The sequence below is a fragment of the Balaenoptera physalus genome (assembly GCF_965194825.1).
Source record: "Balaenoptera physalus genome assembly, chromosome: 2".
In the NCBI taxonomy this organism is placed as follows: domain Eukaryota; kingdom Metazoa; phylum Chordata; class Mammalia; order Artiodactyla; family Balaenopteridae; genus Balaenoptera; species Balaenoptera physalus.
The window spans coordinates 136,091,128-136,112,809 of record NC_138883.1 but is presented as its reverse complement, the minus strand read 5'-3'; the positions used below and the strand labels follow the sequence as shown (position 1 = coordinate 136,112,809).

The window sequence follows — 21,682 nt, the reverse complement described above, 5'->3', positions numbered from 1 at the left end:
TTTCTGGAATAGACAGTCACATCCACGAGAAACGCTGCTGCTCTCTACAGCGATGCACCTTTGTTGTACTGAGATGTTTGTTTGTTTAAGAATCTTCTTTTAAAATATTAACACAAATGTATTAAATGTGTAATACACGAATACGTTCTTGTGTACAAATTTACAAAGCTCAGGCATATCTAGAGTAAAAAGAAGACCATATCACATCCCCTCCCCATGACTGCGGCTCCCCAGAAGTAACCTCGGGTCAGGGTGTGCTCCGCTGCGGGTCTTTCCGGTCCTTGCTCTGCGATTTTACATGCACACGCACGGATTGCGAGTGGATTTTCACGGGCTTTTCAAAAGAATGTTTCACCATGCAGCGCATGCACACACTGGCGAGAGAACACGGCCACTTCGGCCGCGGTAAATTCCCCAGAGGCTTCCGGAGTCCAGGGAAAGATCCTTGCAGTGAAACAGCAAAGAGCCACCCAATCGCCCTGTGCAAATCTGAAACTCTAGCCGGGGCGTGAAGTCAGCCTGAACACACAGCTCACGCCTAAATTAGCATTGCACGGTTAGAGAAATTTGCTAGTGCATTTCAAGCAGGGTTATGGCCTTCGCGTTCTTACAGAAATCAAGCTGTCTTGGATTTTGATACGATGAGAACTCTCTGGATTTGCAAAATAAAAAGGTATCATCTACATTAAAACACGATCGTTATTTATGCTTGTGGTCTTGAGGGGTGTGGTTTTAACTCAATATTCTGTGTTTTATTGGCGTTGAGGTAATCTATAGCTGGGATATAAATAAAATCCAGGTGATTTAGCAGGAAGAGATTGGGTATTGGGATCATTGGTTTCTATAATTAGCTCTGACCTTGGGCAAGTTTTAGCTCTGTCGGGCCTCAGTTTCCTCATCTATAAATAGAGGAGTTGTACTGGATGTTGGGGGTGGAGACAGAGAGAGAGAGAGAGAGAGAGAGAGAGAGGGAGAGAGATCCAGCCCTAATAGTTGGTGAACAACAGATTTCTTCCTTTATCCATCTTTCAACTCAGCTCTAACCTCTCCTCCTTAGGGAATGGCTCTCCCAGCACTGCATGCTTTCCTTCCTAACACTGATCTCACTTTGCAGTTATGCACTGGTTAGCATGACCCTTACCTAGTTGGGCCTCTCCCGTCAGACTGTATGTGCCTTGAGGGCAGTAACCAGGACCGCCTAGGGTCATCATTACATCCCTAGCACTTATTTTAGTGCCTGGCATGTAATAGGCACCCTACAAGAATCTCTGAATGACTATCACCCAGATAGTAGATTTCTTACTGCTCTTCCAAATCCCTTGGCATTTTTAAAAGATCTGTAAGTGGAAACATTTTAAAATGAAACCTTTGGAAAGTACCCAGCAGGGTTTTTCCATCTTGGGGGGGACAAACAGTCCACTGTCTAGATGAGGATAGACGATCCTTAGCTTAACCACAGGCTGTGGAGACAGCCAGCAGCTATTTACCTTGATGAGCATCAGCTCCCATGGAGAAGACAACGAATATTAATGTTACTCATTAAGTGCTTGATTAAGTTGGAACCAGGCATAGGCAGTTGCAATGCACACACGAGCACTCAGAGTTAAATGAGGCCGTGGGGTGTGTTTAGGTTGCAAATTAACAAATGTACAGGCTCTGAACCAGCAATCTAGAAACATTCCTAATATCAAGCTCCAGGGAATGCTTGCCTTTCTTTACTGCAAAGGGTTTGAATTCCTTAAAAAGTTGCACAGGAAGCTAACCTGGGTTCAAGAGTTAAAAAAAAAAGATTAAGGCCATTATGAAATAAGGGGTGGGGGGGTAGTGAATGTCTAATGCAGCATAAGACTAATATCTCTTAGTCTCTCTCTTGTCCCATGCAGAATTGCCAAGGGAGAGGTTAAAAATCTGGCTTCACATTTAAAGAGGAAAACAGGAGTGCTAGGGTGTCCACCATTTCTCGTCCACTCTTTTCTTTTCTCTTGTTTGGAAGGGGTAGGTACAGTCCCAGATACCCCTCCAAGCCCCTTGCGGAAGCCTTTGGTTTCCGCGGAGAGATTTAGTCTTCCAGGAAGGGTGCTGTGTCAGTGAGGCTGATGGGGCTCCAGCTGGTGGGAGGAGGTGCCACCCCAGTGCAGGGAGTGCCTGTGCTACTGGGGTGTGGAGCAATGGGCTGTCTGTTTCCAACGAGAGATGGCACCTGCTGGCGAGAGGGCACCCTCAGAAAGTGGATTCCTGGTGAAATTGATTAAGGATTTCTTCCCAGCTGGCAAAACAATGTGAAGTGGTTGGCATGACTCTCCACTGAGGGCTGGCACCAGGAGCTGTCCCTTTGGATTGGGTATCACCCCATTATGTTTTTCTGGGTAAATTCAGGTTCAAAAGTAAAAGTGCAGCTTAAAGGAGAAGCAGGTCAGGAGCTGTCGTAGGAGCCTGTTAAAGAGAGAGGGGCTGACTGTCACATCCTTGGCTTCAGTCAGATGCAGCGAGGCAGTGGGTGCTGAGGAATTACTTGTTTTGCATAGATGAGAAGACGTTGTGCTAACTGGATGCATCGCAGAGGCATCACCTGCTCTAATAAATCCAGTATGTTTTGTGTCAAGCAGCTATTCTATGGCTGGCACTGTGCTTGACCCTGCAGTAGGCATTTGCTTGAGGAACACAGCCTCTGTCTGTAAGACACTTGCAGTCCAGTGGAAGAAAGAAAAGAAGAGCAAAGAGGTCTCAGTAGTTGGGGTTTGGAGGGTGCCTAAGCAGCTCCATTTTTCATCTCATCAGCCCCTCTCCTCATCTATTGTAATTATAGTGAAACATGGTGCTTGTGCAAATGCAGCTTTTTTTTTGTCCTGACTTTTCCTTTTAATTTTTGAATTTTATTTATTTTTTTATAAAGCAGGTTCTTATTAGTCATCAATTTTATACACATCAGTGTATACATGTCAATCCCAATTGCCCAATTCATCACACCACCATCACCCCACCCCCGCGGCTTTCCCCCCTTGGTGTCCGTATGTTTGTTCTCTACATCTGTGTCTCAACTTCTGCCCTGCAAACCGGTTCATCTGTACCATTTTTCTAGGTTCCACATATATGCGTTAATATATGATATTTGTTTTTCTCTTTCTGACTTACTTTACTCTGTATGACAGTCTCTAGATCCATCCACGTCTCAACAAATGACCCAATTTCGTTCCTTTTTATGGCTGAGTAATATTCCATTGTATATATGTACCACATCTTCTTTATCCATCCGTCTGTCGATGGGCATTTAGGTTGCTTCCATGACCTAGCTATTGTAAATACTGCTGCAATGAACATTGGGGTGCATGTGTCTTTTTGAATTATGGTTTTCATTGGGTATATGCCCAGTAGTGGGATTGCTGGATCATATGGTAATTCTGTTTTTAGTTTTTTAAGGAACCTCCATACTGTTCTCCATAGTAGCTGTATCAATTTACATTCCCACCAACAGTGCAAGAGGGTTCCCTTTTCTCCACACCCTCTCCAGCATTTGTTGTTTGTAGATTTTCTGATGATGCCCATTCTAACAGGTGTGAGGTGATACCTCATTGTAGTTTTGATTTGCATTTCTCTAATAATTAGTGATGTTGAGCAGCTTTTCATGTGCTTCTTGGCCATCTGCATGTCTTCTTTGGAGAAATGCCTGTTTAGGTGTTCTGCCCATTTTTGGATTGGGTTGTTTGTATTTTTATTATTGAGCTGCATGAGATGTTTATATATTTTGGAGATTAATCCTTTGTTGATTCGTTTGCAAATATTTTCTCCCATTCTGACGGTTGTCTTTTCGTCTTGTTTATGGTTTCCTTTGCTGTGCAAAAGCTTTTAAGTTTCATTAGGTCCCATTTGTTTATTTTTGTTTTTATTTCCATTACTCTAGGAGGTAGATCAAAAAAGATCTTGCTGTGATTTATGTCAAAGAGTGCTCTTCCTATGTTTTCCTCTAGGAGTTTTACAGTGTCTGGTCTTATATTTAGGTCTCTAATCCATTTTGAGTTTATTTTTGTGTATGGTGTTAGGGAGTGTTCTAATTTCATTCTTTTACATGTAGCTGTCCAGTTTTCCCAGGACCACTTATTGAAGAGACTGTCTTTTCTCCATTGTATATCCTTGCCTCCTTTGTCATAGATTAGTTGACCATAGGTGTGTGGGTTTATCTCTGGGCTTTCTATCTTGTTCCATTGATCTATGTTTCTGTTTTAGTGCCAGTACCATATTGTCTTGATTACTGTAGCTTTATAGTATAGTCTGAAGTTAGGGAGTCTGATTCCTCCATCTCCGTTTTTTTCCCTCAAGCCTGCTTTGGCTATTCAGGGTCTTTTGTGTCTCCATACAAATTTTAAGACTTTTTTTTGTTCTAGTTCCGTAAAAAATGCCATTGGTAATTTAATAGGGATTGCATTGAATCTGTAGATTGCTTTGGGTAGTATAGTCATTTTCACAATATTGATTCTTCCAGTCCAAGAACATGATATATCTCTCCATCTATTTGTATCATCTTTAATTTCTTTCATCAGTGTCTTATAGTTTTCTGCATATAGGTCTTTTGTCTCCGTAGATAGGTTTATTCCTAGGTATTTTATTCTTTTTGTTGCAATGGTAAATGGGAGTGTTTCCTTAAATTCTCTTTCAGATTTTTCATCATTAATGTATGATGTATAATGCAAGAGATTTCTGTGCATTAATTTTGTATCCTGCAACTTTACCAAATTCATTGATTAGCTCTAGTAGTTTTCTGGTGGCATCTTTAGGATTTTCTATGTATAGTATCATGTCATCTGCAAACAGTGACAATTTTACTTCTTCTTTTCCAATTTGTATTCCTTTTATTTCTTTTTCTTCTCTGATTGCCATGGCTAGGACTTCCAAAACTATGTTGAATAATAGTGGTGAGAGTGGACATCCTTGTCTTGTTCCTCATCTTAGAGGAAATGCTTTCAGTGTTTCACCATTGAGAATGACGTTTGTTGTGTGTTTGTTGTATATGGCCTTTATTATGTTGAGGTAGGTTCCCTCTATGCCCACTTTCTGGAGAGTTTTTATCTTAAATGGGTGTTGAATTTTGTCAAAAGCTTTTTCTGCATCTACTGAGACGATCATATGGGTTTTATTCTTCAATTTGTTAATATGGTGTATCACATTGATTGATTTGCATATATTGAAGAATCCTTGCATCCCTGGGATAAATCCCACTTGATCATGGTGTATGATCCTTTTAAGGTGTTGTTGGATTCTGTTTACTAGTATTTTGTTGAGGATCTTTGCATCTATATTCATCAGGGATGTTGGTCTGTAATTTTCCTTTTTTTTAGTATCTTTGTCTGGTTTTGGTATCAGGGTGATGGTGGCCTCATAGAAAGAGTTTGGGAGTGTTCCTTTCTCTGCAATTTTTTGGAAGAGTTTGAGAAGGATGGGTGTTAGCTCTTCTCTAAGTGTTTGATAGAATTTACCTGTGAAGCCATCTGGTCCTGGACTTTTGTTTGTTCGAGCAAATGCAGCTTTAAGGCCAGTCTCTGGCCTTCCCCTCCAATCAGAGTGCTGCTCAGAAGCCCCTACAAACTCTTTGGAGTTGACACTGCAAGGTAGAGGGGCAGAAGAGACAGAAGGAAAGTGCGCAATGTCACGGGATTTAGAAGGCAGGTTCATTACCAGTTGGAAGGATTGGGAAAGTCTTTAGAGAAGTGTTGCTTGAGATGGTCTCTGATGGATGGACTTGATTTTAGTGTACGGATGATAGAGAAGGAGGGAGGATATTCCAGGCAGGGGCATGCCATGAAAAAAGGCCTGGAGATAGCAAAAGGTGGGCAAGTTCATTAAAGTGTGGTTAAATCTAGTTGGAATTCGTGTGCTGGAACAGAGATGTCATGGAGACAGCAGGTTAGGGTGATAACGTGGGAAAGCTTGGTTGCAGAATGACTAATAGGGAGCCATTGAAGGTTACTGAGCAGAGGAATAATGTAAGTGAAGCTGCACTTTAGGTAAGTCAATGGAAGATGGTTTGGAGAAACAAGAGGTGGAAGACCAGCCAGAAGTTTCTATTAATCTTGGCACATTTTTGTCAGGAGCATGACCCAGGGTGCTAAGAGTGTACTGGGAGGTATGAGGCTGGTAGAAGACCCACATGCTTTGCAGAAGTGGGAGACAGTGGAGTATCAAAGTGTCAGAGGGAGTAAGGTGCTCATTATAGAGACTGGTACGGTATGAGGACAGTCTTGGAAGGGGGTGGATGGCTATTGGACCAATCAGCATTGTGTCCACATGGGAGGGAGCCCTAAAACCATACTGAGAAAATCACCCAGTTTTCCATATTTGATAGTACGTACCTGTGTTTAAGCTAAAACGCAGTGCCTGTGCTCATCATAAGAAAAGAAGACTGGGCTTCCCTGGTGGCGCAGTGGTTGAGAATCTGCCTGCCAATGCAGGGGACACAGGTTCGAGCCCTGGTCTGGGAAGATCCCACATGCCGCGGAGCAACTGGGCCCGTGAGCCACAACTACTGAGCCTGAGCGTCTGGAGCCTGTGCCCCGCAACAAGAGTGGCCGCGATAGTGAGGGGCCCGTGCACCGCGATGAAGAGTGGCCCCCGCTTGCTGCAACTAGAGAAAGCCCTTGCACAGAAACGAAGACCCAACACAGCCAAAAATAAATAAAAAACAAAACAAAACAAAACAAAAAACCAAAACGGTGTGCTCCTATTTATAAAAAAAAAAAAGAAAAAAGAAAAAAGAAAAGAAGACCTAGTTAATTCATTGTTTCTCTGCAGCTTTCTTTCCCACAGGCCGGTCATTTGCTGTCTGGTGGTAAGGACCAAAATAAGGCAAAATAAAGGTTGTTTTTTTTTTTGGTTAGATAAGCAAACTGTCAGCCTCAGGAATAGAAAGCAAACAACACATTTCTTCATTGCTGTTTCGCGCATTTGGACAATAGAATAAGGCGGTGGGAAAGCAGGCTATTGTGTGAGGCTTTGCTGGCTGGCTTAGCCAGGAGGAGAGCTGGAAGGTTTGGGCAGCCACAGCTGCAGGAGAACAGCTGGCATGTGGTCGGCGAGCACATCCACCCACCTCTCAACAGCATCCACAGAAGCCTGTCCTTGACAATTCAGAAACCCTGGGGCCAGCTGGCATGCTGCGTTCCCTCACGGTGACGTGGTCAGGAGGGCAAGGCTTGCTGACTGCTTTATCTCAAGTCAGGATCAGTTAGGGTTCTGTTTTGCTATTGTTTACTGAATGCTGACGGTGCCAGCACATTCTATCTATGTGATAGATGCTTCCTTACTCCTCATAACACTCTCTGGGGTGGGTGCAATTCTCATTTTATAAAGAACTGAGATTCAGAGAAGTTAATGAGTTGATGAACACGTGGCAGAGTCAGGATTCAAATCCATATCCACCTGAGTCCCCAAACAGTGCATTTCCCGCTAAGCATGTGGCCCATTTTCCTTACCGTCCTTCACCTTTCCTGCTTAGGTTTAAGCCAGAATCATCTACACCCACAGCTCTGGGGAGCAAGCTCGTGCTTTATTTTCTGCAGCGCTGGCAAGGCTGGTGGAGTATATAAGTAGTGCTATCACCTCCAGCCAAATGCACCTGATGTCCACAGAGCAAGTTCTCCTGGTGGGATGTTTTTCTGGTGGACTTTGGAAAGCTTTGTCAGTCTGTGAACCACAGGGAAGGTCAGGGGGACATTGGGTTCCTTTCAATATTCAGATACGCTTCCCCCAAAGTGACTGAGTCACACCCATCTCTGGGGCTCTTAGGATGGTATTCAAATTTGGACCCTTTGGGAAGGAGCTCAATGGCTGATATAGATAAATTCTCATTGATCAACTAGGGTTTTCACCTTGCTCCTTGACTAATGTACCAACATCTTTAGTAAAATGATTCCTTAGCATATGAAAGCCAGATCTCATGACCCCCAGGGTCTGGCCCTTCTGGAATAAGCTTAATTAAAAAATCTATTTCTTTTCCTGCGGAATTAATATTAGATTGCATAATTTAAAATTTTGCTTTATCAATTGTTTAGCATTTATTAAGAACAAGGAATACATACTTAATTCAAATATTTTTTATAAATAAATAGTAGTATGTTAAAAAAATTCTCATACCTCCTGCATGGAGGTCTTGTTGATTTTGTTTTCCAACCCAAACTAGGTTTTTTTAAAAAATATTTATTTATTTATTTGGCTGCGTTAGGTCTTAGTTGTGGCACGCGGGATCTTTGTTGTGGTGCATGGGCTCTTCATTGCAGCACGCGGGATTCTCTCTAGTTGTGGCTTGGGGGCTCTAGAGTGTGCAGACTTAGTTGCCTCAGGGCATGTGGGATCTTAGTTCCCCGGGATCGAACCTGCATCCCCTGCATTGGAAGGTGGATTCTTAACCACTGGACCACCAGGGAAGTCCCCCAAACTGGGTTTTAAAGGTACTCCTGGGAGAGCACCAGGCATTGAATGTAGTCCACAAATTAGACAAATTCAGCCGAGGATTGGAGTAGGGAGACTCAAGGATCTACCCATTGTCTGCAGGCATTGTTTATGGGGTTCAATTATTATTATTATTATTATTTTAATTTTATTTATTTATTTATTGATTGATTGATTTTTTTTTTTTTTGGCTGTGTTGGGTCTTCGTTTCTGTGCAAGGGCTTTCTCTAGTTGCAGCAAGCAGGGGCCACTCTTCATTGTGGTGCGCGGGCCTCTCACTATCGCGGCCTCTCGTTGCGGAGCACAGGCTCCAGACGCACAGGCTCCAGATGCACAGGCTCAGTAGTTGTGGCTCACGGGCCCAGTTGCTCTGTGGCATGTGGGATCTTCCCAGACCAGGGCTCGAAGCCGTGTCCCCTGCATTGGCAGGCAGATTCTCAACCACTACGCCACCAGGGAAGCCCGGTTCAATTATTTTTTAACAAAAGAGGTGACTTGTATTTAAAAATAGATAGATCATTTTGGGTAAGACTGGACTGAACAATAGGGTAATCAGGAGACCGAACAATAATATGACTTAAAGAATAAAGTTTACATTCTTTTTCTCTCATATAACAGTCCAGGGTAGGCCCTCCAGGCTGGTGATCCATGTGGTCATTCTGTGATTCAGGTTCTTTCCAAGTCATTGTTCCATTATCCCCCAGAGCCTTATTGTGATCTGCAAAACTGAAGCCATAAGTAAATGGCTTCTGCTTGCATCATCATTTCTCTTAATATTCCACTGGAGGAAGACATAGGTCCACTCCTAGCTGCAAGGGAGGCTGGGAAATTAATGTAGTTCAGCAGCCATTGTTCTGTTTCCATGGAACAAGGGGGCTTTGATTTTGGTGGACGACTAGCAGCTGGGTGTGTTGTGTCAATCTAGCACATGGCATAGAGGAGGAAGCGCTGGCTCTGGACCCTGAAGATTTGGGTTTGAATCCTTGCTCTGCTGCTCTGAACTAGACAAGCTGCTTTACCTCTCTGAGCTTCGCTTGCTTCAACTGCTGTGCCCTTCTTAGAGGGCTATTGCTGCATGGCCTCCGTCAAGGCTGCAAGAGATGAAAACCAGCTTGAGTTAGCTTTGAGGAAAGGAAGATTTAGTTTAGGTCCAAGTCATCCCACAGAACCTAAGGCAGGAAGTATAGATGAACCTTGGTAGGGAAGGACCAGAATTAGAGCTGGAGGCATGTGATGGGTATAGGAGGAAAGATGGGAAATCTTAGGAGTCATCCATCCATTAGCAAGTACGGTTGGCTCTAACTCCAAAGTCAATCCTGACTGTACCTACTTCTTTCCCTCTCCACCTCCTATCCTAGTCCAAGCCACCCCCAAGCCTTGGCTAGACCAGCACAGCAGTCCTGGTGACTGGTCTCTCTGCCTCTATTGTTATGCTCTCAAATCTATTCTTTCACACAGCAGCGAGAGTGAAGTTTAGTAACATTAGTGAGATTGTCTCCTGTTTGAGATCTGCAATGTCTTCCCACAGCACATAGAATAAAATCCCAGCTCCTTACCCTGGTTTACCAAACCCACATGACCCAGCTCCTGCCCAGTCTGTGACCTCATCTACCACTCTGCCCCTCTTACACTTCCGTTTAGCTGCATGACCCAGCTGTAGCTAATCATGTCATCTAAAGCTCGCTCCTGCCTCAGGGCCTTTGCACTAGCTGTTTTCTATGCCTGGGATGCTCTCATTACTTCCTCTTCTTTGTTATTCAGATCTCAGTATAAAATGCCAGAAAGATCTATTAATTAAGTCATCAACTTTATAGTTTTCTCACTAATTTATTCATTGTTATCCAATCCCCAGACTCCATCACTCCAGTAAATGCAATTTTTATAAGAGCAAGGAACTACCTTGATCTTTCATGTATTCCTCATTTTTAGTAATATTTGTTGAATGAAACAATGAGTAAACAAAAAAAAGTATGCTTACTGTCTGTAGCCCTTTTAGAACAACAGTAAATTTTGAATCCCTGTCTATTTCAACACAACTACCATATCATTTAAGCTGCTCACTCTTCCACTACTTAGAGAGACCATAACTGATTTAAACAACTTCCTACTGTTAGATATTTAGTGAACATTCTCATAGAGGGACATCTTTGCACATTCTCCATTATTTCCTGGAACACATTTGTGAAATCATGGAATCAAAGGATACACATGTTTTTGACATTTGATATGTAAAGCAAAACTGACTTCTGGAAAAATTGCAATTTTTTTCTACTCTCTCCTATGGGGTGTCAGTTTCCCTGGAGCCTGGGAAACAAGACTATCAAAACTATCTTGCCAATCAGATGCCCTAAAAATGGAATCTCATTGTATGGATTCACAAGTTACCAGAGGCACTGGACACAAATTCTATTTGTTAGCCATTTCTATTTACATTTTTGATCCTTTTCTAATGGCCTGTTCATCTCTTTGGCCCCTTTTCAAAACGAGCGCCTCATCTCCTGGTGTTATTTGTTGGTTGTCAGCTTCCTCTTTCATCCTCAGAAGCCCACATTCAGGTGGGAGAACATTTGCAAGAATGAATGAAATTGATTCTTGCTGTGCACTCCAAGCTCCCAAGAGGCCCAGCCCTTCCTCACCATTAGAATACAAATTAGACAGTGCGATGCTTGGGAACGTGCATTGGTGAAGGACAGTCAACTGTGACTAAGAGCCCAGAATTATACAACCCTGGTCACGGGTGCATCCCCCCTTCAAATAATTCTAATCCCTTACAAATTGCTTTGGAATGACAATGCGGATCTCTCGCCTGGCACAAAGCTGGGGCATCAGTATCTTTATCAGAACGAAGGAGTCCATTTCTCCATTCTGCAGGCCTGCTCAGAGCCAATCAAATTGCAATTAGATAGGTGTCCATCAAGCACCCAAGCATCCCAGTCTAATTTGGGTCTAGAGATGGCTTCCTGGGTCTTTGCAAGTTATTTGGAGTGATTTAGGTCTAATAGTGGGATATCAGCAGATAGCACTTCCTTCTCCAGCTGACGTGGGAGCAGGCCACACCACAGCTCCAGCCAAGCCTTGGGCCAGGCCTCTGTCACCATTGAGATGGAATCAGAAGTTTCAGACTTAAATTGACCTTGGAAACACACATTGGAGTGGTGCTGAACAATGGATGAATAACGGGCACAAGATTTTTGTCATTAGTCTTTTATCTTTCTGCTCCTTGTCCTGGGAGGGGATGGCTTTCAGAGAAGCTGATTTATTCTCATGTACTGGAGAAGTTCACCACAGAAAATTCGGGCTCTCAGATTCACTAATCTTTGCTGAGAGGTGATGTAGATGAAGCCTAGGTCCCCATGCACAGCCAAAGGATGAGACAGATACCCCACACCAGGCTTTCTCAGTGGTTGGCTTTCCAGAAAGCTCGACATTATCAACTGAAGGGCAGTTCTTTACTCTGAGGGTTCATCTTTCCGAGTGTGTGTGCATGCATTTATGTGCATGAGTTAAAGCACTCTTTCTTCAAAGAAATGATGGTGATAGTGGGAAGTAATTGTTTTAACAACATCCTTTCTTAAGGGAACCCTCCTACACTGTGGATGAGAATGTAAATTGGTGCAACCACTAGGGAAAACAGTATGGAGTTCCCTTAAAAAACTAAAAATAAAGCTACTATATGATCCAGCAATCCCACTCCTGGGCATGCATTTGGAAAAGATGAAAACTCTAATTAGAAAAGATAGATGCACCCCAATGTTCACAGCGGCACTATTTACAATAGCCAAGACATGGAAGCAACCTAAGTGTCCATCAACAGATGAATGGATAAAGAAGTTGCAGTATTATACATGGTAATATTATAGTAATATTCCATCATATATATACATGTATATATATGATGGAATATTACTCAGCCATTAAAAAGAATGAAATCACGCCATTTGCATCAACATTGATGGACCTAGTGATTACCGTACTTAATGAAGTAAGAGAGAGAAAGACAAATATTATATGATATCACATATATGGAACCTAAAAAATAATACAAATGAATCTATTTACAAAGCAGAAACAGATTCACAGACACAGGAAACAAATTTATGGTTATCAAAGGGGAAAGAGAGGCAGGGGAGGAATAAATTAGGAAGAGGGGATTAACAGATACACACACTATTATATATAGAATAGATAACAAGGATTTACTATATAGCACAGGGAACAAAATTGAATATCTTGTAATAACCTATAATGGAAAATAATCTGAAAAAATATATAACTGAATCACTTTGCTGTATACCTGAAACTAACACAATATTGTAAATCAACTGTACTTCAATTAAAAAAATCCTGTCTTGGTAAAATAAAAAGTTTGCAAATGCGTATTTGTTTCCCCATTTTTTTTCATTATCTGTCAACTCCCCAAATCACTGGATCCACTGTTTTCGGTGACAGGCTCTCCATGTACCTGTGACTGTGTATTCTGTCTTAAGGGGAAGCTTGCTGCACTTTCTGCAGTGAGCCCCAAAAGAATGACACCAACTCATTTCAAATGCTGGGAAGGCCTTTTCTTTACTCACAGTGGTAACTGGGGCTCCTCTGGCATCACCCTAAGGAGGCGGCAGTGCTGCCAAGTTCAGGTGGGGTTCACCTAGGCCGCGGGGCTGGTGCAGCTGTGGTGGGGTGGGCATGGCTCAGCCCATGGGAGAAGCTGCCTTGGCACAGAGGAGGGTCCTCTGATGACAGGCCTGAGAAGATTCTGGAAGGAAAACTGAGGCAAAGTGAGGGCAACATCTCCTTAATTACTAATTCTCTCTTCTTCCTCCCTACCTTGTGGCTTCCTCAGATGGATTCATTTTAGGAATCTCAGGGCCTCCAGAGAAGTTATTTAGGAGGCCAGTTTATGCAGCGGAAGTTAACTATTGTAGCTTGTTTTTAAATAACCAGGGTCTGAACATTGAATTTTTAATTTTAGAAAACTCCAAAAATAAAGCAAAAAGATAAATATAAGTAAAAAGAAAGCTTCACTATTTTCCCTATTGTTGGGGAAAAGAAATGCGTGGTGGAGCTTTGGGAGTCCAGAGCTGCATAATCAATTAAATGGATGCAGAGCAATGGCAGGAGGCCGAATCCCCTTATCGCTTTCCGTGGCATCATCCTTGCTAATTCTCAGGGCAGGAGACTTTGGAGGTGTTATTAGGAAATAAGAGGACAGTCTCATATTCCTGGGAGAACAATCCCCCTCTCCCCCGCTCCCCCGCCGCGCGATTTGCAGTAAGATCTTGAATTTGACCTATGACTTCTGTGTCACAAAGGATCAGTGATTGCAGTTCGCTAATAGGACGGGACAAGTTCGCCTTTCTCTCGCTCCATCCTTCCCTCCCTCCCAAGGATAACCTCAATTGCTTTGGAATTATGTTTAAACAGCAACCTTATGAAATACCAGAGGCAAGCTGGAATCTACAGTCAATGTGTTTTGGGGCCCTGACTGCCCCCGCTCCCCGCCTCCCAGAGCTGTCTTACAGATGAATAGGCGCGGTTTCTAGAGCTGAGGCCCCACCGAGACCCCTTGGTTTGCATTTCTATCCATCCCGGGGAGGGGGGCGGTGCTTAGCTTTCGATCATACTGCGTACCTGGGGGTGGGGCTGGGGTGTGTGTGGGTGTTGTACACTTGGAGATCAGAAAGGGCTTGGGAAATGTAATTTAAAAATCTTCTTAAAGGTTGCAGAGGAGAGCCCGCAGCTGGGCTGGAAGCGCGGGGGACGGGAGGCGCCTGGCAGCTCTAGCGCCGCTAGCGCGGTCTCCCCGGAGGGCCAGGGCCCAGCCGTGAACTCCCCAGAGGTGGTCCAGGCACAACTCAGAAGGCATCGGCCTTAGGGCCTGTGGGTTTCCGCGAGGGGGTGGGCTAGGAAGAGGGATTCTCCAGTTCAAAGGGAAGGCTTGCAGCCACCTGTTACCCGCAGAGGAGGCCTGGGGGCGGGAGGCCTGGGGGCGGTCAGGAAGGCCAGGGAGTCCCCCGGAAAGAGAGCAGGTGGGAGATCGCCTTCAGCAAAAGAATACCCAGGGGACCCGAAAGCCGGCAATTCGGAGCCGAGACCCCTTGTCCCTGGGAAGACCAACTGGCCAGAAGTCACAGCCACTTCTCAATGATTAAACATTTTGCACGCTTTCACACCGCGTTTAACACTTTTATTATCTGGTTGAAAAATACACATAATGGGAAAAAAATCTATAATTAAAAATTCCTTAATGAATTTGTGAAATCAAAACCGAACCTATATGCAAGTTAAAAATAGCACTTAGGTGTGTTAGGCGTGTCCTGTGCTACGGAAAATGCTAGTCTGCAGGGGATTGGTGGGCCCCTGCAGCAGTGCCCAAACACCGGGGGGCGTGGCCTACAAGGGAACCAATAGACGAGCCTAAAAAATCAGGCCCCCTCCCCTCACTAATTTTAGTGATGGGAATTGACGACTTTGCAATTCCGTATCTTCAGCCCAGATTTGACCCTGATTTTGAATGCTCCCATCCAAATGCTTTGGGCTACATGGATGTCTCGCAGCCCAAACTCAACATTTCCAGACCAATTTTTTTCTCCGTCTGAGTTAGAAACCTGGAAGTTATACCGGATTCCTCCATCTCTTTCAGTGGTGCCTCGCCCTGTCTCACTGGTCGCCGTATTTGGCCAGCTTTACTTCCTAAAGCATTTCTGGAATCCCCCAGTCCACCCCTCTCTATCCCTTCACTCTCATGGCCTGGCTCAGGCCCCCACTGGTCCTTATCAGGTTTCAATAGAAACCACTTCCACATAGTGACCTTTCAGAAGTGCCCATTTGCCACACCACTCTGGAGCTTAACACTCCACCGCATGAAAAGATGCTCAACATCAGTAGTCATCAGGGAAATACAAATCACCACGAGATACCACTACACACCAATTAAAATGGCTAAAATAAAAAATAGTGACAACACCAAACGCTGGCGAGGATGTGGGCAAGCTGGATCATTCATCCGTTGCTGGTGGGAATGTAAAATGGTCCAACTCTGGGAAAAAGTTTGACAGTTTCTTAAAAAAACCTAACATGCAACTACCATGGAGCCAGCAAGTGCGCTCCTGAGCATTTACCCCGGAGGAATAAAAACTTATGTTCACAAAAAAACCTATACACAAATGTTCATAGCAGCTTTGTCGTAATACCCCAAAACTGTCCTTTGATACTCCAGACATCCTTCAATAGGTAAATGGTTAAGCAAACTGTGATACGTTTATGCCATGAAATACTATCCAGCAACAAGGAGGAGCAAACTATTGATAAATGTAACGAATTAGATGAATCTCCGAGAAATGATGCTGAGGGTAAAAAGTCAAACCAAGAAGGTATATTTGAATGATATGAATGTACAATTCCATTTATATAACGTTCTTCAAGTGCTAACATTTTGTTTCTTTTTGTGTCATTGTCCATGGAGGACAGGGGTTTGGGGTGGGGGGGAGGGTAGGAGGGCGGTGGGTGTGATTATAAAAGGGCAGCATGAGGGATCCTTTTGGTGTTGAAACTGTTGAGTAGTTTGACTGCGGTGGTGGATACCGAAAACTACAGAGGGGACAAAATTGTTTATACTTAATACATGCACACACACACGAGTACAAGTAAAACTGAGAAATCTGAATAAGATGGGGGTAGATTGTATTAGTGCTAGCATCCCGGTTGTATTAGAGTTTTGCAAAATATTGCCATGGGAGAAATTAGGTAAAGTGTATGAGATTTTTGTGTATTATTTCTTACAACTGCCTGTGAATCTACAATTATCTCAATTAAAATTTTTTGTGAAAATTTTTAATTTATTTCTATTAAATTTTTTTGTGGTAAAGTATACATAACATGAAATTTACCATCTTACCATTTATAAGTGTACAGTTCTGTGACATTAATTACATTCACATGGTTGTGCAACCATCACCACTGTCCATCTCCAGAACTTTTTCATCTTCATCAACTCAAACTCTGTACCCATTACACAGTAAGTTCCCATTCTCCCTTCCTCCCACAATTTTTTTTAAATCTGGAAATAAAGAACCCCAAACAACCTTCCTGAGCATCTCATCAACCACAGGGCAAGCTCTCTCAGTGTCCTTGAGCTCCCCTTGCTCTGCTGTTGCCTGTGTACTGGTGCTCCTGTGACCCCTGTCTTGCCTTATCAAGCCCCCCGGGGATTTTGCTGATGTTATCTCCTTGTTGGGTCACTCAACTTCTCTCTGTCTTGTAGATTCAGTTTCAGGGTCCTTCCGAAGTCCTGGGAGGGGTACTAGCAATATGTTTACATGGCCATAAGTTTTTTTTTTAATTGAAGTATAGTTGATTTACAATGTTTCAGGTGTGTATACAGATATATGTATATTTATATGTATTCTTTTTCAGATTCTTTTCCATTACAGGTTATTACAAGATATTGGATATAGTTCCCTGTGCTATGCAGTAGGTCCTTGTTGTTTACCTATTTTATACCCAGTAGTGTGTATCTGTTAATCCCCAAGTCCTAATTTATCCCTCCCCCTCCCCCTCTCCCATAAGTTTTTGTAAATTTGCAAAAATAAAATATTTTATCTGCAATCAGCTATGACCTTCGGCATTTCTTTCCTGGTCCTCCTGATGCCTCTACTATGCCTAAAGTTGTTGACTATTTCGATATGTTGCATCTGTTCCATGTTCTCTTTCCAGGTTGGCCAAGCTTGGATTTTTCTTTCAAGAGTTTAAGTGTCATGAGAAGATCTGCCCATTATGAAGCAATGCGAGCCTTGCAATGTGGGATGTGTCTAAGACTCTAAAATATATTTCTGAAGACTTGGGAGTGGGGCCTACACATAAACGAGAGGAAAAAGCTTATTCAAAAAGTCGATAAACCTTGAATATGCATTTTTCTTGGAATTTGGAAAGATGTTTCGGAACATTTCAATAGAAGAAGTGAGAAATTACAGACTCCTAATTTGGATGTAGATGAAAGTGAATCTATTTTGTCATCTTTAAATTAGTTTATTTGTTTATTTGAGAGCCAACAGATAAACTTAATGGACTATGAAAAAACATAATCAAAATAAACAATGAAATCAGTAGAAATCATTCAGACATTAAAAAATTGTAAGAAAAATTTTTTAGATATTTCAAAGGCAGAAATTCATCAAGAGAAAGATATTCTATTTCTAATAGAAGGGATGGCTAACTCCTTGGATTTTTTGATAATCCAGTTAATTAAGAGGAGTGAATCATATGAACACATTGGGAAAAGGTTTAAGTTTCTTGCTGATTTGCTCCAGAATACTGACATTGATAACATAGTTTAAATTTATAATACCCACTATAATAAGGAAATCAACACCAAACTGGTTAATGACTTTCATCAATTCAAAGAATTTGAAGACTACGAGAGTAGTCACTACCTAAGAAAACTTGAAATACCCTGACATTTCACAGCTCATATATAAACCTTGAGAGGTTTTCTCAGTTTTGACAACAATCCTACAATTTACATGACCAAACTAGAAATTAGTTGGGAACTGGAAAGAATTCTTTCTAAACTGTTAAGAATAAAAATAAAATTTCTATCAACCATGTCAGAAGAAGAACTGAAGGATCTATTTTTTTCTGTAGAAAATATTTCATTATCAGAGGAAGAGGCAATCAAAGAATGTGCAGGGCAAATGCGTAGGGATAAAAGTATTGTTGAGGTGGATTAGGCAGTTAATAAAAATACTGGGTTTTTGGATAGTGTAATGTTTGTGATAGTTGATCAATTTTACAAATTTGCAGTTTGTAGAGTTTCTTTTTATTCTAAGTAAGTATTCATTTTGCACCTAATATTGTATTTATAACTTTATAGTTAAAGGAGAGCCCCCAAATTATATTAACCCCACAAAATCCGGATCTATCCATACCCCACTTCTCCCCTCACCTCTTAGTTGCATGATTCCCAGGCTCATTCTAAGACCCCTGTCTAATATCACCCCTCCCAACACATTAAAAAAACAAAACCAAAAAACCTTTGTTTATTCTTTTCATCTTCTTGACCATAAACAGTACCATGTAATGGACATGAACACATACTTGGGAGCAAGGCTGCCTGGGTTTGAATTCCATCAATCTGGCCTGGTAGCCTTGTGACCTCAGGCAAATTTCTTATGCTCTCTTTGCCTCCATGTTTTCTTCTATAAACCAGGGATGATAATAGTATACACCTTAAAGTATCATTGTGAGGATTAAATGACTTCATACATATAAAGTGCTTTAAAAACTCCTGGCATGTGTTCTCAGGACCTAGCAAGGTGTCTGGCAGAAATCCTGGCATGTGGTAGGTACTCAAACATGTGGCCTGGTTGCAGAGAGGGGCTGCGGCACGTGGCTTAACAGGGTACAACCTTCATTGATCAGGGTACATTGATCTTTTTGGTCCTGGATTTTTTTCCCCCCATGAAACAGTGGTCTCCCATTGAAGTCCTTCAGAGTTCTAAAATCCTATGACTTAGTGGAGATACAATAATATGCAATTTTATTACTCACTAGAGTGAACATTCAGGGAAGCTCAATAATTTTAGCTCTCTTGACAATTTCTAGATTTTTGCTTTTGACTCTGATTCTTCAAATATTTTCTGTAAGCAAACAGGATATAAATAGTAACAACATCCCAACTCTAGACTTTGTGATTACAAGTTCATAGTCATATTATTATTAACAGTTGTCAATCTTGAACATCCTTATTTTCCTTCTCTTTAGTAGTATCCATAGTAACTTCCATTTTTATAAATCTCTAGATTTAGGAGGTATGTGCTTGTGGTGGTGAATTCTATGTGTCAGCTTGGCTAGGTTATGGTGCCTGTTTGGTCAAACACACTCGTCTAGATGTTACTGTGAAGGTACTTTTCAGATATGATTAACATTTACAATCAGTTGACTCTAAGTAAAGCATTTTATTTTCCATAATGTGGGTGGGCCTCATCCAACCAGTTGAAGTCGTTAAGAGCAAAGACTGAGGTATACGATGAGGAAGGAATTCTGCCTCAACCCTGGAAAATAGAAACCCTCCCTGAGTTTCCAGCCTGCTGGCGTGCCCCACAAATTTTTTGCCAGCCCCACAATCATGTGAGCCAATAGAGAGAGGGATAGAGAGAGAGAGAGAGATTGATTTTAAGATCTCTATCTATCATATATTTATAAATATATCTTAAATAAACATTCTGTTTCTCTGGAGAACCTTGACTAATACAGCACTCAAATAGGTTAACTCAAGACATATGAGAAACATGCATACATTCTTTCCTTCCTTCCTCTAGTCAGTAAGAATTTATTGAGATGAACATGTACATGGCACTGTAAAGGGCATTGGACATGATCTGTAAAATATCACGGGAAGTCTGATGTACTCACACTGTAGCTTCCTGAAAATACCCAGTAGAATCGTATTAAGCAACAGGGTAGTAATTGTTATAGGGGCTCAGAGACACACCGTAGGTTTGGTTAGACAAAGGCCCCTTTTCTGGGACCTCCAGAATCTAAACTCTAATGGCTGAAAGATAAGAAGTTTAGCAGAATGTTCGCCGAAACGAGAACCTTCGTTTTCTCTGGGATCCTTGATGGCATCAATCTTCAGATCCTGTGATTTTTAACCCTTTTAATCTGTGAAATGCTTTGATGAGGCCAAAAGGCCTTGGGACTGCTTTGGAGCTGGGAGGTGGGAAGGAGGAGTGAGGAGGCGGAGTGAGAGGGACAGGACCTCACAACCAGGACAGAGGGATATGGTTGCCAATCTTGGCTCCGGCATCAGCTGAGTGACCGCGGGCAAATCACGCAGCTTCCCTATCGCTCATGTTCGTATTTACAAAGTGGAGAGAATCTTTCCTTGAAAGGCTGGTGTGAGGACTCCTTAAGATCACGCGTGTTCGATGCCAAGAACAGGATTCTTTTTTTTTTTTTTTTTCCCAGCCTGCGCCTCACCGCTGGTCCGCCTCCAGTGGCTCGCCTCCTGAGCGTATGCGCTGCGGCCAACAGGGTCTTGAATCACGTTCCTGGAGTGTGGCAAAAGGCAGCAAGCCTTTTCCTGTCCTTTTGTCTTCTTTTCGTTAAAGACAGTGAGAAGCTGACCTACAATTTTAAAACCCAAACATATGCCATACTCACTGTTTCCAAGCTGTGGATGACACCTTTCCAGAAATGAAGAAGCAGGTCTCTGACAGATGCTGCTCTCACACTTTGAGAGCCCACTCCTACAGCAGTGCCTGTGGGGTGCAGCCCTTTTCTCTCCTGTTACTCTTATCCCCTGGTGTTGGATGATACCCCGCGTGACCCAGGAGAGCTGCCACCGGCGTAGAGGAGTCAGAGGAGTTTAGTCCATGAGCCTAATAGCATGGTTTTTGGATGAGAGAGATGAGCTTGAATCCTGGTCCTCGAGCTGCAGTCTCCGTATTGTAAACAGGAAGATCAGATGTCCCCTGTTCAGACTCTTGGAGCTGACGTTTGCAAAATGGAACTGTTTTTACTTTCATTGGGGTGGGATTGCAAGGGAACCCACCTGACTGCAGAGGAACTGCGAAGAGGACTCTGAGCTGGGATTAGCACAATTTGTTCAGGGATTCAGTTCCTTGTTTCCCGAACCTGGTCTGGCCTTAGAATCAGCTGGAGGGGTGGGTCTCGCTAGAAATACAGTTTCCCAGGACTCACTCCAGAGCTAGTGAAATAAAATCTCACGAGTTTATGTGTTTTTTAAAAAGCTACACAATTTGAATAGATATTTGTACACCCATATTCATGGCAGCATTATTCACAGTAGCCAAAACGTGGAAACAACCCACGGAAGCATTCATGGACGGCTATAAGGATAAACAAAATGTGGTCTATACATACAATGGAATATTATTCAGCTTTTACAAGGAAGGACATTCTGACACATGCTATAACACAGATGGACCTTGAGGACATTACACTAAGTGAAATAAGCCAGTTACAAAAAGACAAATATTGTATAATTCTAGTTAAATGCGGTACCTAGAATAGTCAGATTCACACAGACGGAAAGTGGAGTGGTGGTAGCCGGGGTGGGGCTGGGGGTGGGTGGGGAATAACTGTTAAATGGGTACAGAGCTTCAGTTTAGGATGATTAAAAAGTTCTGGAGATGGATGGTGGTGATGGTTGCACAAAAGTATGAATGCACTTAATGCCACTGAACTGTATACTTTAAAATGGTAAATTTAATGTCATGTGTATTTT

General features: G+C 42.5%; 2 long non-coding RNA genes across 2 annotated transcripts in view; both read left to right on the top strand.

Annotated features, from left to right (window-relative positions):
• Positions 1-21,682, top strand: part of LOC309654683 — a 218,631-nt gene that overhangs the window by 475 nt on the left and 196,474 nt on the right. The gene's annotated exons all lie outside the window — the stretch shown is intronic.
• On the top strand, positions 13-19,317 carry LOC309654682. The gene is made up of 2 exons (XR_014260401.1): positions 13-673; positions 17,149-19,317. It is a non-coding gene; the product is annotated as an uncharacterized lncRNA (long non-coding RNA).